Source organism: Equus caballus, chromosome 1, assembly GCF_041296265.1.
Source record: "Equus caballus isolate H_3958 breed thoroughbred chromosome 1, TB-T2T, whole genome shotgun sequence".
Taxonomy (NCBI): domain Eukaryota; kingdom Metazoa; phylum Chordata; class Mammalia; order Perissodactyla; family Equidae; genus Equus; species Equus caballus.
The window spans coordinates 164,592,033-164,606,514 of NC_091684.1; positions in this window are offsets into that span (position 1 = coordinate 164,592,033).

Sequence of the window (14,482 nt, forward strand, 5' to 3'; positions counted from 1 at the left end):
TGAATAGCAACACTTTTTTCTTTCTAAACTTGGGGTGGTGTGGAGGGCTCTTGGGGGAAAGTGGCCCAAAGTCCTGGAAACTCCCATTTCTTAGTAATTCAAGTGTACAGTTTGGCCATGTGGAAGAAAGAGCACTAAGCTGTAAGATTCTGTCAAATGACAATATTCTTGCTTCTTCAAAGAAAAGTTGGTACAGTTTTTGAACTGCCTCTCTTCTAAAAGGTCAGATGGCTGCCCAATTTCGTCATTTTGTCTGTTTATACATGGCTCCGTTGGGGTAAGATATCCAAAAACAAAGCCTTAGATTGCAATCAACTTGGCTTAAGTGCAAAGCCATCCAGCCAATCCAAGAAATCCTATTGCCTATCATGTGGAAAGGGAAAAGGGAGAGTTTAAACTTCCTAAACTTTTTCTCAAGAGAAAAGATAAACTGCTTTTTCAAACCTCCTTAACATATGAGAGAACTCATGCCCCATCCTTCAATTTTGTCCTCCCATCCAATTTCTCAAATTCAGATTTCATGGGTTTCTAAAAACACATCCTGCATCAAACATTGTAAATTACAATAGCTATTTTTCACATAGAAATGTCTGATTTTTTTCAGTTGTCTATTCACTTTGTAAATGTTCTAAAAATGTTCTCCTGGAGTTATTTGTAAAAACTAATGGTATGTTGGTTAATAAATATTGTTGCTCTGTCACTGGAACATTGGGAACAACATATTTGACAGGCTAAAAGGAATAAGACCCGTTTGCAATTTTAATTAATTTCATTTTAGGTAAATGTGACTCAAAGTCTTAGTTCTAACAACCAAATGGGCAAATTTCTTTGCCATTTTGGATTCTATTCAGTTAATTCTCTTGTAGGTTATTTGGAAAATAACAACAGGAAAAAACTTCCTTTTTTAAAAAGTTAAATCTAGAGACAGTCTTAATAAATCTTCTCTAATGTAATATAGAATTATCAGTGGCCTATTCTCTACAGAATTAGTTTTTCCAAAACAAGTAATAAAGCTGAGCAGTCCTACTTTTTACAACTCTGGAGACTATCTAAACAAAATGAACAGATTTATAGGGTTATTTTTAGTGTGTGTCACTTGCATTACAGTTTACATTTGCTTTCGAACCTTATTTGACATTCTTGGTAGAAAAATACAGGCAGAACACTCATTAAGAGTCTTAATAAAAGGACAGTCTCCATAGGGCAGTTACCAAAAAACCGAAGTCGAGGCATGTATAAGAATGTCCTTTTGGACTAGACTTCATGTCATTCTGCTTCATTTTCAGTTGCCTAAAAAGTAAAGCCCTGAACAAAATGCAGATTTAAGGTTCTGTTTATAAAAATCTTCAGGCCTTGGTCTAGCCCACCAATAATAACTGAAGTAAAAGAACATTTTTGAGGGTAGGAATTTTCACACAGCAACAGGTAAGTGCTGCCTTGCCTGAATAACTATTATTTTTCCACAAATTGTATATTCACATTAAAGTGAAAATTAACTTGCTGGAGAAGTAGAGTACAATGTTCTGATTTTCTGCAAACCATTCTTCCGTGAACAAAAATGCATGGAAACCCTTATGTAATGTTATGAAATGTGTCATCACACAGAGATTTATGGAAAATACCATGTTATATTTCAAAATATAGATGCGAGGATTAAATATTTGCATTTCGTCTAAACCAAGTTTCTCTAGCAGTTTGTTCCACGTGAGAAAGGCCAGTACCTTCCACAATGAAAGGGACCCCATTTCACTTGCATATACAAATAAGGAATGGAGAATTCATCTCCTTCTGTTTATTCTGAAAAGATATTGTATCTAGAGGAAAATATGAGAAAGGTCAAACCAGATACATATTTAACCACTTTGTCACGTCTTGTTCTTCTATGTAAAGGGAACATTCTGATAAGGTTAGACTATACAGGAAACCTAAATTGACACCCTGCTCCATGCCTCGTGGTGCTTTCTTATTAATCGTGTTCATGTAAAGCTCCCCAGTAAGGAAATTCCTTAGCTGTAGACATCATTTAGTTGAGCCTTTTAAATAGAGCTCCAATTCAAAGGTAAGAAAACAGACAAGAATTTTACACCAACCACCCTGATAAGATATGTTTTCAAAGCAAAAACATGTCTACAAAGTGTTGTGGTATGGAAATGTCCGATGAAACGCTTAAGAAAACGTGCTTTCCCACACAGCAGCCTCTTTATTTGCACGAAATAATTCCTTCAAAAGACAAAAAAAAAAAAAAAAGTAACTTGGCACAACTATTGGAGCTTATTAGAATTCAGTGTACCACATTTAAACCTGAAAAAGAGATTTCTATAAAATTATGGCTTGACAGATTGCTCTCTATGAACTTGAATAAAATTGAAAAGTGAAAATGATACCTTTGGACTAATAGTCATATTCATTGTAACTGCTGAAAAAATACAAATTGAGGCAGTTCGGGGGGTTTCAAACAGTTTGCTAAGGAACAGTCATCTAAGAAAGTAGCTTTACAGCTTGATGGGCGTGTTTAACTAGGTAAAGATGTTACTAAAGCTACCTTAAAACCACCTTGTAAACAATGCCTCTGATTAAAAGATTGTCACCGATGGGGTTTCTGAAAATTTGAGGCTTTCAATCATCCTATTCCTCAGGCTTTGCAGTATAAAGCAATTGCATTTCTATAATAAATTTATTAATTACTAATGAGTTTGGTGGTGAGTGCCTAACTTGGGTTCCTATACAATATAGGGCCCGTTTCAGTTTCTTCCTTCACTGGTTTATCCTGACCTATTTAACATATGAATTAAGCTCAAATATCTTTCAAAATTCAAAATAGCTGTACTTATTCCTGCCAAAATAATAAAAAATAATTTATTGTTGTAATCTCGATTTATGGTTTAGTTAGGCAGAGTGAAAATATGACCTCGGTAGGAATCCCTGTTGCCCTTTAAATTCCAGCTTGCTTTACAATGGGTTTGTGTGTTGCTGAAAGTTGGTGCAACTAACACTTATGACATCGATTTAAAAATAAGCTGTTTCGATTTTAAAATAATGTTTAAATGAGAGAAGAAAAATCTGAGCCTCTTCCAACAGATTATTTTGCTCCTTGTAACTTTAAATAACCGGAAAAAAAAAAAGATAAACCAAGTCGTATGATAAATATATTGCAATCAGGGACAGATGAGGCATTTTTCAAAATTAAGCTGCAATCTTTCAAAATTAAATGACAAGCAGTTGTAAGGCAGTCTGCTTTCTTATTTTTTGGTGAGGGGGTGCAGATTAGGGGCATTATAATTGAAAATGCATACCATAGCAACTAAAATCTTTTTTATCAAATATACAATGTTTTTTTTTTAATATAATATTGGTAATCTTTACTTTCCAATTTTGCTGGGTTCATTTCAAATTTTACACCGTCACCTTACACATTATATATTTTTGTCAATAAAGCATTCTCCAAATGGTAGTTATTTACATGAAAATAGAAAAAAACCATGAAAATAGAGCTTTTCTCCCTATTCCACTATTGAAATGGAATATGATCATTAGCCAGGGCTGTGGTTTAGTGGCAACATTTTGAAAAATAACCTAAATAAATAGATGTCAAATTAATCAAGAAAGGACTATTATCATTATTTTCAAAAAAATGACATACCATTAGGATTTTCCAGCTATAAATAATTGTTATGAAGAAAATAGAAGCTTGTTTAAAAAATTAGCATACTATACCTCTTTGGAGTGTTAACAAGATTCAGTACTCAACTTGGATTTGTGAAAATCGTGATTAAGGAACTGTTCACGGTCATAATAAAGTCATATGATTAACCCTGAATTTAGAAGAATTTAGAAGTTGATGATGCAGCAATAGACAACACTGTGACTAACGCAGAGTGTCTGTCTCCTTCTTTTCTAGTTTGGAAAAAGTGTTTCTGAATCAGCCTCCTCACTCTCTGCAAAGGTGCCTCACTTCGGGAGCAGAGAAGTTTACTTTATCCAAATTCCTTCTAGTGCTTTCACTTTGTTACTCAAGTCAGAGAGAAAGAGTATTTCCTCAGGCATTGATTTTTTACCCTCTTGGGGTTAATATGAATTTACCATTTAGAGGTCCTGCAAGATGAAATGCATATAAAAAATCAGTTTTGATTTCCAAAAACCACTGATAGTGAAAACAGAAGGAATTTCAATCATTTTATCATGTGGTTCGTATCAGCTAGGTATACTTTTAATTAAACACAGCTCCATAAATAAGCAAATAATAGAAGTTAGCCGAGAAGCAGTTGATCTAAATCGTGACAGTTGCTCATTTATCTTTGTCCTAACTAGACAATAGGAGATGACACTACGCTGTTGTTTTCTATGCATTAAGATTTCCTTCTTAAACAAATGCAATTGAGGTGGTTTGTTTTCCAACAGCCCAGCACACACTGCCAGTGGCCAGAGTTTTGTCTCGTCTTCATCCAGAGGAGGATTAATCTTGGTGATGGTGCAGACAAAATGTATGTCTGGGGTCAAAGTGCAGACTGCCTTTTGGGATCTGCATTACATTAATGTCATTTTTGGGTTCCTGACGTTAATCAAAACCAACACCATAAAGCGTCACTTAGCTAATTTGTGTATTATTGTCAATGTTACCATTAATTATGCGTTTGTGAGGAAAAAGAGGATTAATGAGATGTCACAGGTAATTTACAATGATCAGGCTCCCCAGGACATTAAGAAAACACTAGCTGGGTAAGATTACCATGCAATCATAATAGTATGCAAGAAGCAAAAGTCTTTGTTGAGGAGCCACACTACTATTGTCCATCGTTATCAAAACCCCTCTTCACTAGAGTTATTCCTAATTCTTAAATACCTTGCTCGAGTTAAATGTTTGTTTTGGCCTAAAATGTTAGGCACTGATATATTAACTGAGAGGCTTCTGTGGAGGTGAGTGCATCTCCAACTTCTGAGGATAAGCCATTGTTTCTCTTGAGAGGCAGGCAAGTCACAGAGAATGAATTCTTTACTGTGCCCCATGAACTTGGGTTCATGTGTAATATCTGGATGAAACCATTTTAGGTGGTTTGAGTGGTTGTATTTAAATAAGGCTGAGAAAAAGTTCTGTTAAATCACATTATTCTCTCCAGCCTAGTCCTCACTCAGAGCCATGGAAATAAATGGCTTTTGCTTTCTGTCATCCCATTTCTGGAGTATCCTCAGCAAGAAGAGACAGAATAATAATGTAAGAATTATGTCAGCACAATACACATCGGAACAGAAGCCCTGAAGTGTAGTCCTGTACTGTGGTCTAAAAGGCCGTGTAGTAACAGAGGCCCTGGGCCTCGACTTCCCTCTATCGCCCACTTGCTGGGCCATGTGGTGACTTGGGGGTCTGCTCAGAGAACAGTGTGGAGCTCCCAGGAGGAAATCATAGTGACTGGTTCAACCTCTGATTGGAGAATCCAGCCTGATGTAGACATTCCCCTAGGCGCCCCAGAGCCTGCAGGGGAGGTTCTGAGAGCCAGAGTGGAGGGAGGAGCTAGAGTTAGGAACCAGGAAGTACCTCAAAGTAATCAGGAGGATGAGACTTGTTGAGAAAGCAGGGGACTAGATCTGTGACATTTATTTATTTAATAGATATGTGTCAGCCCCTCGTCATACACTAGGCGCCATAACATGGACAGGGATGTATACTGGCGATCAGAACCAGACATGACCCAGGGAGTTCTGAGCTCAGGGCCTTGGTAGCTCACTCGGCTTGCTTTTTGAAATGATCATGCTGCTGCAGGATGGAGAACAGATGGGAGGAGGGTCAGAGTGGTTTATGGAAGACCTTGTAGAAGCAGACTATTTTGGGAGATGCGCCACTAATTTAAATTTTCATTGGCCCATTTTAGTTTTGTCTTAGCCTTATTTTTATTTTTTGAGGAAATACATGATAAAAATACAGAATTATGTATTTGCTTTCATACACATATATGCCATCTAGTTTTAAATCTCAGCTCTGGGAGACCTTGAACAAGTTATTTAACCTCTCTATGTGTCACTATCTTCATCTGTGAAATGGAGATAATAAAATTTACCCAATGTAGTTATGAGGATTAAATGAGATAATGAATGTAAATCACTCACACAGAAAAGTTTAATAAGTCAGTGGTTTTTAACCTTAAATTTGTACCAGCAACATCTGGAACTTAAAAAAAAAGTACAGTGGCCTAGCCTAGGTCATACTCCAAAGCAATTAAATCTGAATATCAGAGTATGATTTCAATGTATAGCCTAGATGAAAATCACTGCAATAAAGATTCACTGTTTATCACTTATTACCAATTGCTATTAACAACATATGCAATGAAACTTAAAAATTTTTTTTTTATCTAATTCCTTGATCTAGAGGCTACCTGTGTGGGATCACGAATTTTATCAGGTGCTTATACATGTGATTGTGATGTTTGGGTATTGTGAATTGTAGTATATAGAAATCTACAAAATAACGTTATATTGCAATTATTGTTTGTGTGCATACATGTGGTACATGTATAGATCTATTTCCCCAGGGTGAGTGCAGAAGTTTGAGATGGCTAGTGTTATATGAAAGCTGTATTTAAGAAAAATTGTCCGTTTACTAGAATAAGGTCAAACCACAAGTGAGCTGAACTTCACCATCTATTAACAAACGAAAATAAAACATTTATTACATTGTCTACTCTTGCTTTTTTATATTTATGGTATATTCCAAAGAGATTTCCCTGTTGGGATAAAATTTTAGAAGCAGAGAGGGGAAAGCAGGGGGAAGTTTAAATAAAAATGTTTTATTATTGATTTGGTTGTTGCTGGGGCTGACCATATAGATTGCAGAAATAATACAGTTTCTTTTTTTTAATTGGCTCTACAAAGTAATAGCTTAGCATAGCTATTAGTTTATCTTGTAACTAACCTCTGAACTACTTTCTGAGTTGGTTGTTTTCCAGAAAGTGGTATACTCGGTAGAATAAACACTGAATGATTTTTAATGATGTTAAGTGCACTGAAAGAGAAGATCCTAAAGAAAATATCTGGTTTTCCTCTGGTCTATGACATTTTACGCATTTGAAATTTCTTACTTTCTTATCATGGCCCTTGTAGTGACAACACCCCTGCTCTGACTAAAATTAGGGATTTATCCATATATAGAGTCTATTTATGTTCTGAAATTAAACAGCTAGTGTGTTCTGCCTATTCATCATAAAGTTAGTGTGAAGAAAAGGCTTTATCAAAACATTCTGGACCAAAAAGAGTTTATCAAGGGATTAGATGTAATATATAAAGGACTAGTCATTGTTCTTTTTTTAAAATATAAATGATATGTGGGACTGTATATAAGATCCATTGAAATTATTAAGATGTCAGAAATGTGTATATGTTCATAGTCATATATTTTATATAAATGCATTATAGTGATCAAAGACACCGATAATAGGATGGCTAAGATATCCAAGTAAGGAGTAAAAAATGTTCTTTGGGTGACCACAAAAGTTCCTCTTCAATATAATTATGCAAAAACTTCTCAAGATTGAGAAGCCTCTTTTTCATGTCAAAGAAAGCTGATTAAGTAGTTACCACAGCATTTCTATCTTTCTCACTGCTGGTCAAAATATTCTGGCAACCTCCTGGATCATTATGGACCTATATTGTCAATCAAGTATCACCAAATTCATAAAGTGCTTATGGAGTATAAGTCAACACCAGTCCACCAAAAAAGGAGGGTGTCCTCACGTTCAATACCTTTGAAACATAATGCATCTATATTTTCCTCTTTGAGATTCACAGTGTTCATTGACTTATTAAATGCTCCTGTTGTAAATAAAATTTTTTAACTCTGAAGGTCATTTATCCTCAGTAAAACATGAACATCACTCAGAATTTCTGCTCCATAGAACACACTCTGGTTCTATGGAGCAGGATAATTTTAGTGGTTCATGATCTACACATTGCAGTAGATATTTTCTGGCCAGCTGGGCAAGAGCAGCTCAGTGAGAGATGGGAATTACTAGGAAGTGTGTCCAGTCAAGCCAGCTTGAGGCAGAATAATCAAAAAGAACTCAGGGCTACAACTGGTACATCGGCGCTGATTGTTAGGTCTACATGGCTGGATGAGGGCACAATGGGAGAGTCAATAATTTGCAAAAAAATTAGAAGTATTGAAGAGAACATAGAATTAGTGTGGGAAACAGGAGGAGGCCAATTGTTCAGAATCAAACTGCAAGAGAGAGCTGGAGGTCCTTTTTGATGTGATGTCTATTACAGGGTATAGAGGCGGGGTGGAGGAAAACTTTAGGGCTTAGCTGATAGACCTCACTGCACAAAGACTGAAGAAAAACATAGGAAATAGCATCATGGTTTGTACACCACCTCTAATATTTTACATTTTGAGTAAGCTGGGGCTATACTAGCTGCTGAGCAAGTTAGATGATCTTGAGAAGTTCTCCAACATCTTTTGATGGCATGATCCAGAATCCTAAAATTGGTAGTGCTTCTGTTGCCATTTCCAAAGAATAAATAAGACTAGTGTTAGTCAACTGATCCACAGAGTTATTCTAGGAGATAAGGGACATGGAGGCCTTTTGCAACATATGCCAACCAGAAAGCTTTATCTTAATAGATCAAGGAATAAGGATGAAAATAATCTAAATGGCTTCTATACGGTGGGAACAATGTTTCCGAAGCATACGTGCCAGTGTTATTGGAGATATTCAACTGTTTTAGCCAAGGGCACAACTTCATTGAGGTTGGTAGATGAAAGATGGCTCCCCAAAAATAAATTACTGGTTATTTCCACTATGAGGAGATGGTCTGGGCTTAAGACTATGGTCTGGGCCCAGTTTATCTTTGTGGTCTCAGACTCTAACATTCCCAGCATGTAATAGGCAAAAGCTCAATAAATGTTTGTGTGGATGAATTAATATTCAATTTATAAGATTATCTGAGGTAATACAATTACAAGCAAGAAAGGCAAAATAAGCGTATTCAGAACACCCTAAGACTATGTTTGAAACCATATAACAAAATAGTGATTACTAGGTACATACGGAATTAGACAGGTCAGCTTGATAGCTTGATGTGCATTTGTCAAAAAATTGTATAGTTTTTTCTTGACAACTGACCTTGTTTCTGAGAGACAGAAGCAATATAAGATCCTATTAATAATGACTATAACAACAAATGCAATCTTAATGAGTTCACAATATGATAAAGATAATTTTTTCACCTGTTGATCTTTCCTATACATACATAAACTGGCCAGTTCCATCTTTGAAAATGGAAAATGGCAATAAAGCAAATATATCCATGTCCTCCAGGCTTCAAGATGACCTATGTGTAAGAAGGGAAGAAAAGACTTTCAAGTGTATACATTCTCCACATCCTACATAGTCTGTCCATATAGAAATCTCTTTCTGTATCTCAGAAATCTATGAGTAAGCAGACGGCCTGGATAAAATCACAGGATTTTACCTGTGAATCAAATTCAAATGGAGACAAAGATACCAACAATATCTAAGACACAAACAGCTAGTGCAGGCACAAATATGTCTACGACTCTCAGAGATTCTTTCCACCTTCAAGGAGTTGGAGTCACCGGGCTTTTCTTACCTATGTAACGTCTCCTCTACCGTCATCACCTATCCTTTTTTTGTTTCTCCATTCTGGATGCTGGCCAGCGTTCAAGTCCATTTTGTTTTGTTTGTTTTTAATTCCAATCAGGCATTCGGATTCTGATTTCCAACAGCTCCCTTATTTGATAGATTGGTTTTGTGTTATTGACCCTGAATTGAATTCAAATTTTATTAACCCCACAATGACTTTTCACCATGAAGGACTCCAGCACCTTTCCCTGAAAAGACTCTCTCACCTGTCTCTGTAGTTTCTCAGGAGCAAAGACGGAGGAACTCACTGAAGCAGCCTTTTCTTATCTTGTTTCTCCCCCCATCACGCCTCTTCCCCTGGGTCTTCCTCTTTTTCCCTCCTTCTCTTTCTCCCTCCCCCTCATCTCCTCCTCCTCCTTTTATTCTTCTTCAAATCACTGGGGCTCCAAACTCATTAAATTTTAGCGTCTTTAAGTATATCAAAGTGAATCAATCTATTCTAAAATTAGTAGGATCAGTTAATAGATCAAGGCACAAAAGATGAACATAAGGAAGAAAAAGTGGTAGCTGAGAAACAGATGGGGTTCTGCATATCATTCTTCCTTTGCTCTTCTGTTTTCTACTTCAGCTGTTCCTTCGTGCATCTGGACCTTCACGCATGTCCAGCTAATTGCACTGTCCTTCAAGTGATAGTTTAAAAGTCATTTCTTCAGGGACATCTTCCCTTACCTTCTAGACTTAGACTTTTATATGATCTTATTATATTCTATAAGTAGACTGTCTCAGATTTAAATAATAATCTAGATGTAGATAAAACACAAATCAAATGCCATCCATCCAGAAATTTTGTACAGTTCCCAGGCAATTAGAAATGTGTGACAAATTCCTTCAGTCCAGAAGATCGTTGTGGTAGGCAGCCTGTAAAATGACTCCCTAAGATCCCCGCCTCATGGAATTCATGCCCTTGTGTAATGCGCCCCCACTCGCTTGAGTGTGGGCTGGACATCGTGACTCACTTCTAAACAAAAGAATACAGCAAAAGTGAGATGTCACTTCTGAAATTAGGTTGCAGAAAGATTGTGACTTCCCTTGTACTGTCTCTCCCATGTTCTCTCTCTTTCTCTCTCTCTTGCTGAGTCCATGCCCTGAGGAAGCAAGCTGCCATGTTATGAGTAGCCCTATGGACAGGACAGCATGCCAAGGAACTGATATTTCTGGCCAACAGCTAGCAAAGACCCAAGGCTTACCCCCAGCCATGTGAGTGAGTTTGAAAGGAGATGTTCCCCCAGTTCAGCCTTGAGATGAGCCCTTGCTGACACCTTGACCGTAACATGAGAAACCTTGAGCCATGGGATCCAGCTAAACCAAGCCTGGATTTCTAACCACAGAACCAGTGAGATTTTAAATGTTTGTTGTTTTAAGCCACTAAGTTTTGAGTTTGGGGATAAATGATTACATAGCCATAGATAACGAATACAAATTTTTGTATCTGGAAGTGGGGTGCTGTCATGACTGGATAGTGGGTTGGGGTTGGAAGGATTCTGAGGAGTATATTAGAGAAAGCCTCAGTTTCCTTGAATATCTGAGCCAATTTCATTTGCATCTCCTGCAAATTACATCTAAGAAGAAAGTATTAAAAATAAGCTGCATCAAATGTAACAAAGTACATTTGAGAGTGTTCTCATAAAAAATGCTGAGTTAAGGTGTCCTAAATATCATGGATATCCAGACTAGTGAATATCTGTAATTTAACATATTGGTAGCCTTTTATATGCATAATTTCCAGACATATAATGTATACCACACACAACGGATGTGTATGGTGATTTGATGTGGGGCAGGATGCTCTTCTACAGCTTTTTATGAGGTTCTGAATCTTCCCATTAACTTTTTATAGATATCTGGCTCAAATTTGTGCCTGTGAATAAATGATCACACTTTCTTTTTTCTCTAATGGAGGCAATGCATGACCATCTCACTTCAAATCTTGGTTCCATTTACTAAGTAATTTCTACTATAAATATATTCTTAGGTTGTGCATAATTTTCTCAAGAGTCAGACTATCTGATCTTAGTGCAAAGGTAAATTCTCTTTTGCAAAGTCTTGAACTAATTCCACTTAACGTTTTTGCTTTATATTCTTGAAAAAAATAATTTGTTACCTATCCTAAAGCAATTCTTACTACATGGGTAATGGAGAAAGGGATACTCATGGTTTAATTGCCTAAAGACATTTGAGTTGAGACAGCTCAGGGTATAATATTTGTGTTGTTTTATAGATGGTATTCCTTTGAAAGTAAACATAATTAAATCTTTTTATGTATTATCAGATAACATATATATGTATATATGTTTACGTACATGTATCTCTCTCTCTTTACATATATAATCTAATAATATCCAGTTTTTATCTCATTGCACTGGGTAAAAAGAAAATGTAAGTCAAATCAATCTATATTTTAAAGTAATGTTTTATCTGAATTTGGATATTTGGATACGACATATTTATTTACTATGAACTTTCCTTTTCCATGTCGCTTGAGAAACAGGATCTTTGTAAATCCTTCAATTAAGGCCCAATGGGAAAAAGAGGTAAATATGGGAAAATGTTCTCCATTCCACTGGCATGTGATTATTTAACAGGATGTAAGTGACTTAGTAGTAACACGGTCCAGACGCCCAGAATCAATCATTTCAGCCTCCATCACCACCAAGGGCTATATGCATACTTTAAAAATTACCTTTATAAATGAAAATTACATACGTGGCCGATCTTACATGTAAGTAAGGTAGAATGCTATTTAGGTAGCGTGCTTCAAAGAAAAGTTTCTCTGATCAGAAATATCATCCTCCACAGCAAGCTACAGAGTTCCAAATAGCAAATATTCATGTAACCTTGAGGGTCGTCCAAGAAGCGATATATTTCAACTAAGTTAAGCTATCATTCTAAGAGGAGTTAACCAGTAGCTACCTTGTTAGCAGGGATTAATTAGCCTATATGAGTAATTGTTACTCATTGTTATGCAGCAGAAGTGCCTCAGGCAATTTGACACAGACTAAGTCAGGTTTGAGAGCAGTGTTAAAACCAACAAACGGTATTTAGGGTTTCTGAGAGTAGTGATCCCTCTATCGCCACTCTCCATAGACAAGGGCCCAAAAATCTAGGAACAGGGTAAGAAGGGAAAGAAAGGCAGTACCAAAAAAGTGGCATGGCAAAGTCTTGAAGACACATTTTATTTTTATCAGTCTTGCCTGGAGCTGGAATTTGTCACATTTTTCCTTTTTGTTAAATATAAACAAATCATAGACAGAGACTGTAGTATAATGAAGTTCTGTGTATAGAAAGGCCCTATTCTCCTAATAACCTAATTATAATGAGGTTGCTTTTTGGATGATTCTGATGATAGTTTTCAAGTGCCTATTCTATGATTTCGCTACTAGAATCATCATAACTTTTTAATGGACATCAGGCGCATAAAATTGGATTATCCATAATCCTTGGTTATCATCAGTCCTCTCATGACCCTCTTCACTCATTCATTCATTCACTCACTCATTTTTGCAATAAGTTAGACAGTCAGTTGTGAATCCATTATTCAACACAAAAGTTGAGACCCTGACGGTAACTTCTACCCGGTCGTGTGGTCCTCCTCAGTCCCCTCACTGTCTTTTCCTACCTGATATAATCATCCCAAGTCTTGTGTTCATGGTTCCCTTGCTTCGCTTTTTATATCATTTCACCCCATCTAATCCTATTTCTAAAAAGTATGCATATATATGTTTTATTTATTTTTAACTTTTAAAAAGGATTATGCTTTATGCAGTCATCTGTGACATTTTTTCATTTAATATAAAATTATTAAGAGCATCCATATTGTCACATTGTGAATATCCATAGCATACATTCATTCATTTTGATTGCTGTAAAATATTTTGCAAATGTTTTTTTGCATCTGACTGAACAATCTCCCTCCTCTTTTCTCCCTGCCTCCTCCCCTTATCTCTCTTTTACTTTTTCTTCTCTCCTTTGTCTTTCCTGTTAGTCCTGCTTGATCTCCTGTGTTCAGAACGTTTTAATTGCAGCTACCTATTACATGTTTCCATCTGCTGGCACTGCAGGCACCTTCAACTATATTTCCCAAACAGATTTTCTCCTCATATTCCTTCTCCGTGCACAACTCTCCATCAGAACCCTGGGACAAATACTCAGCATTCCAAGAAACAGAATTTGAAAATAACTGTAGAAAGCACTAACCAGATATATGCATAAATTGGGACTCTATCAGTTCACATGAGTGGTTCTCAAACCCCAATGTGCATCAAAGTCACCTGGATGGCTTGTTACACCACAGATTACTGGACCCACCCCAGAGTTTCTGATTCATTAAATCTGGGTGGAGCCTGACGATCTGCATTCTAACAAGCTCCCAGGTGATGCTGATGCTGCTGGGCTGGGAACCACACTTGGAGAACTACTGATGGATTTAAAAATATTTCTGAAGTGCCCCATGCCCAAAACCCTATATAAGTCTCACAGGATAAAGCATCTTTTGGGATGGGTTTGGAAACTGATGTCCACTGTGCCCACGGTCAGTAATCTGCCTAATAATGCAGTAGTCTTTCAATTACGAAGGAAAAAATACTGGTCCTTCCCTTGAATTCTATGTGTAAATTTACATTAATACTTGTCTTTTGTGTACACTGGAAAAGTGTATTTCCTGAAATTCAAAAATGAATAAGTTTTAAGGTAGTTTCTTTTTTTTCATACTTTTGTGGAACACATTCTGACTATATTCTTTAAAGTCCACTTACAGATATAACCCACTTTGCCTAATAGATGCGATTTTGATAGATTGCATGTAGGAGACAGTTCTGTATACTAAATAATATTTT